Raw genomic sequence first — 5890 nt, 5'->3', positions numbered from 1 at the left:
CGTTTTTCTTTCTCTTTTTATTTGTTTTTATTTATTTATTTGTTTGGGGGCTTTTTGCCACCGGTCCAAAAGAAACCTGATCTCTTTGAGGTTATGGTAGGGCACAGTGCCAATCAATGGATTTCATTGCTTAGCATTTATTTGTAACGCGTAGCTTACCACAAGTGAAGCGCGACCACAGTGCTGAGGCAGGAAATTAGATAACGCCAACCCACAGCCACGCGGGCGCGCCTAGGATGTAGACTGATTGTGCAAGACGTGTCATGGATATAGAATGTAGAGTAGTAGAGGGTACTTGCCGGATCAGGACTGGAGAGTAGCGGACTGTCGTGGTACTTTGCCAAGGTCAGGATAGTAGAGAGTAGAGTGGTCGTACATGTAGCCCTGGTAAGTTTATAGGCTATATTTCTATCCTCCTCCTGGCAGAAATCCCTGTTAAGGGCAGGTTTGGAAGGAGTTATCATGGGTTTCCCTCACCTCAGGCACTTGCTCTGAGATAGTGAAGGTAGGTCACCTGACTCTGTGTCCAATCAAGAGACACAGTGGCGGTGCCTGCTGGATCTACTTATGGCAGTGCATTGGCTATTTAGTTCAGTCTGTGAGTGGTCAGTCTGTGAGTAGTATTAGTTAGGGAGTGAGTTACCAGCTGAAGAGTAGAGCTGCTATAGTGAGGTGGACCAAATACCTCTCACCCTGCTTAGGGGGTGAGGGAAGAGCTAGCCCCACTCTGGGTGGCCCTAGGCCTAGAGTGGAGGCAGGGACATCCTGAAGGGAGACAGCCTGCTGAGAGCGACTGCCTGTACCTGCTGAAAAGCTGCTGCTGAGGGCTTGAATAAAGAGTCTGATTTAAAGAATGTGTGTTTGAGACTGGAATCTCTCATCCCTGGGAGGGGATTCTGCGGTAGGGATTCCACCCCGTATCCCTGGGGCCTACTACAGGTGGAGGCGCTGCACCATTGAGGAGAACGAAAGCATCCACCCCAAAAAACTGTCCTGGTTCCCCCATGTCACCGCAGGAAGCTCAGGTACTCCTGTTGCCAGCAGGTATGCACCACACCCACCCATGTAGCGGTAGAGTCAATTCCCCTAGAGGACCCGATCTGAGGTTGGGGGGGGGCATTACATACGTAAGCCTGGTCAGGAGTGGAGAGAAGCGGAGTCCAATGAACAAAACAGGGTCAGGCAACAGCCGGAGTCAATCAGGCAAGGCAAGGGACAAGGCAGGAGCAAGCAGGAACCAGACAGAATGCAGCAAGCACGGCGTCACACTAGGTTATGCTCAGCAATGAGTGTCTGGGCTGATCAGGTATTTAAGGGGCCATTAGCCAATGAGGAGCCAGGGCGGAATAGAAGGACTGAATCCTATAGGCTGCTGGGTCACGCAGGTGTGCCCTATGACACAGCCAAATTAGGAATGGAGGCGGGGTGGGTGACCCGGTCGCACGTCACTTGCACACCGAGCATGTCCTTCTGCCGAGCGTGCCCGAGTTCTGGAGGCGGGACCGAGCGCGCGCATCACTGGGGTCAGGGGGTGGAGGCTGGTACGCGCGTCACTCCCACGCCACACCAGTCTGTCAGAGGAGCGGGGGGCGGAGACTGGGAATGATACCAGAGGGGAGGCTGGCCGAACGAGTTCGCCTGTGTGGGGGTGGAGACCGGAGGCAGGGCCCGCAGGGGGACCGACAGATCACTCGGAGACCCCGCACAACCGGACCACGAGACCGCGCATCCTGGGCGTCTGTCTTGGCAGGGGTCTTTAGGTGAGGAGATGGTCTCCAGCCGCCAGAATGGCGAATCCTCACATTATTATTATGTTGATGTTTTCTTAATGGTTCAAATTTATGCTTTTCAATGGACAAAAGTCCTATTTGGCCCATTTGCCTAATAGGATTATTGGCCATTACTGTTTATTTATTTATTTATAAAATGTTTTATCAGGAAGTAATACATTGAGAGTTACCTCTCATTTTCAAGTATGTCCTGGGCACACAGTTAAGACAAATAATACATCGTTACAAATACAGTTGCATAAATGAACAGGGTATACATTATATACAAGATATTGCATGCACAGTTAGAGATAATATATATTATGGGCGTATGAAACAGTTACAGACCAGATTAAAATGTGAGACAGCCTTAGATTTGAAAGAACTTAGACTGGTGGTGGATGTGAGAGTCTCCGGTAGGTTGGTCCAGTTTTGGGGTGCACGGTAAGAGAAGGATGAGCGGCCGGATACGTTGTTGAGCCTTGGGACCATGAACAGTCTTTTGGAGTCTGATCTCAGGTGATAGGTGCTGCATGTGGTAGGGGTGAGGAGCTTGTTCAGGTAGCTGGGTAGCTTGTAAGAAGTAGCTTTTGGGGAGCGCAGTTTCACCATATGTGGAGAAAATAATAATAATATAGTGTAGTATTTTCTACATAAATGACAACTAAGTAATCAGAGAGATGGGGACTCACACTTTCCCAATTGGGTATCAGCAGTGGGTATATCAATGTAGACAAGTTGCCTTCTACTAGTGGGAAGAATCTAGACTACATTGATATACCCACTGCTGATACCCAATATATATATATTATCACTTCTATACACATGAGCACTGTTATAAGTTTAATTATATACATTTTATATCACTTTTTAAAACTCTTAAAGGAGCGCCTCACTTATTTCTTTGCACTTGTCACAGCTGGGTAGCTTGCACAGAAAGAATTTGAAGACAAGACAGGAAAGATGAATTTGCGCCTAGACTCTAGTGATGACCAATCTAGTTCTTTGAGCATTTCGCAGTGATGTGTGTTGTAGTTGCATTGGAGAACAAAACGACAAATTGAATTGAAGAGGGTGTCAAGTTTGCTAAAGTGGGTTTGAGGTGCAGAGCCATTCAGTCAATAATTGGCATTAGCATCTGCTGTGCGATTACTATGTGTGTGTGTGTGAGGGGGGGATGAGGGTAGTTGCCTCGGGGGGATAATTAGGTCTCTTGGGGCATAGCACAACGGGTTAATCCCTTCATTACATAGTAGTTATTAATTAAGTAATAATCCCAGAAGAACTGGGCATTACTGGCCAGTAATGCCCTGTTCTGAGGGATTATTAGGCTAAATAATATAGGCTAAATGTAGGCTTTTTTTCATACATTTTAGACACTTTTGTATAATTATAGATTTTTTTTAAATTAAAATAAAATCGTAAATACTGTACACTAAAAGCATCTCTCTCTCTCTCTATATATGCTGTAACGCAGACACACACACACTGCAGTCTCTCCCTCGTCCCCCTCCCTGTCTGAGAGTTGATCCACAGGCAGCAGGATATCAGGCCATTTCCAGGAATAGTTCAGTATTTTCCATTTCACTTTCACGTTCCAGCCAGGAAATAACAAGTCTCTTGTATTGACGGATCACTGCATCTGATATATTCTGCCCACCAAGGACTACTGTATAGTGACCTCAGTGTTATGTTTAATATGTGTAATGGATCTGACTGACAAGTTTATAAAAGATAAGTATACTGTACTTTGTATGTTTTTATTTTTGTTTTTTTTAACATTTCACATTTCCATGGTGATCGAACCCATTTTAGTCTTTATCAAACTTTTTTTCATAATAAGAGTTTACATCCACAAAGCCTGAGGTATGCTTTAATGATTTAAATTAGCAGACCTGGTGATAAGCATGTAGCCCCGGTTCCCCCCACAACTAAAGGGGCTACCGGTACTGCCGTTACCTGTTGGCTTACCTGAGCCTCCGCCACTGGGAGCCTGGGCTGACAGTGTGTCCGTCTATGTGCAGCGCCTCCACCTGAAAGGGATCTTTGCGCAGCAGGATAAACCCCTCCAAGGAACAATACCAGTAATACACACACACACTCAGGTGTATGTGTGTGTGTGTGTGTGTGTGTGTGTGTGTGTGTGTGTATATATATATATATATCTCAACCTTTACTATACACTCTAATAACAGTACCCTGTACCACACAGTATAATAGGCCCCAACCTGATACCACCAGTGAGTGTCCCCAAAGTACATTGGGTGCCAGGCACCAATGCCCTAATGTCCCTTTCCCAATGTCAGGTCCCACCCAAAGCGTTGGACATAGCGCTATCCCTTAGAATGTTGGTGCACTTAGTTGAGGTACCTGCCACGTACTTCAGTACCCGGAGCGGCCGACTTAGCAGCAGGGATCCACTTGATCCAGTGATGTCGTCGTCTGCGAAGGCGTCCGCCTCTGCGTTGGGTGAATTCTGGCATGGATAATATCACCATATAGGGTCCCTTACTACGGAGCTTGTCTGGTCCCAGACCACAGGCTGCAGTCACCGTGCGACATCTTCACAGTGTCCCTGACACTAGACAGTAAACGGGGAAGCGTCCTTATGGAAGGGGTCTTCCCTGCAGCAGGTTTATTTTAAATTGCTTACTGTTGTCCCAGTTTAAAAAAGTTTTCAGTAGGTGACATAAAAGTACCGCCTCAAGAGCTTTATCATTGAGCAATAAGTGCCAATTATTTATTTATTTTATTTATTTATAAAATATTTTACCAGGAAGTAATACATTGAGAGTTACCTCTCGTTTTCAAGTATGTCCTGGGCACAGAGTAAAACAAATAGTACATGGTTACAAATACAGTTACATAAATGAACAGGGTTTACAATATATACAAGACATTGCGTGCACAGTTAAAGAAAATGTATATTATGAGCGTATGAAACAGTTACAGACCAGATTAAAGTGTGAGACAGCCTTAGATTTGAATGTCTGGATAGAACACTTTTGATTGTCCCATTTGTTGTTAAATGTCCCAATGAACATAATTTCTTGTAGGGGAAGGCTTCTTTGTTCTTCTGGTGTCCACACCTTTGGGCGATAAGGCAATGTCAGGATCCAGGTTTAGAAGTACTTTCCCCTGTGTCTTGCTGGCAGCGTGCAGTCTCTTCTGGCACGCTAAAGACGTCTGTTCCTATGGTCAGTCCCACAATTTGTGAGACTCAGGAAAAATCTCTCTTCCTGCCTCAAAGGCAGGCTTTTCTAACAAACCTAATAAATCCCCTGTTACAGTCCCATTGGTGATTAAATGTCCCAATTAACCTAATTGTTTATGTTCCTGTGCTACTGGTGGTTTTGGTGCTAGAAGTGCACTCCGATCATAGTATTTTGCATTTGTAGCGGGTGTACCCCTGGGGTACTATAACTACTCATGCTGCTGTCACCTGTGAGGCTAACAAGAGGCCTGAGCCTCCGCCACTGGGACCCTGGGGTATATACTTACACTCGGTGCAGCGCCTCCACTGATGAGGGATCCCAACGTGGTGGGAGTGTTACCTTATCAGAACCAACATATACAGTAAATACACAAAGTTGGATAAAACAGTATTTACTAAGCCTCATAATAATAACCCTTGCATAAGTCTCATTACATAGACACCATGGCATTCCCCTGCATGAATAGCCTCACATCATCACACACGTGTCAATAATTGCATCACTTCACATATCAGTCCTTGTATCACCCTAGTCCTTGGTGTACCGATGTGCCAGGGCACTTAACCTCTAAGTGTCCACCAGCTATACGGTTAATGTGAGTGTGAGGGATAGCGCTTCCCTGTGTTGGGGCCCGTTGGTGCACTTAATATACTACCTCACTGATCATAGTCCTGATCAGGATAATCCTTTTTAACCAGCAACTCCGCACTGTGATCCCACAGTGCGACGCTCCTGGCAGGGATGAGTACACTGTCTGACTCTCCAGGGGAGGGATCTCCAGCTGGATGATCCTTTACAACAGTCTCTGCTATGGAGTCAGATACTCTTTCAGCTACACACTGTACTGACAGTCAGGCACTGTCCTGCAGCATCTCTTCCTCTCTCTCTATGAGTATAGTGAAGGAG

Source organism: Ascaphus truei, chromosome 2, assembly GCF_040206685.1.
Source record: "Ascaphus truei isolate aAscTru1 chromosome 2, aAscTru1.hap1, whole genome shotgun sequence".
NCBI classification, from domain to species: Eukaryota; Metazoa; Chordata; class Amphibia; order Anura; family Ascaphidae; genus Ascaphus; species Ascaphus truei.
This window is presented reverse-complemented; position numbering follows the sequence as displayed.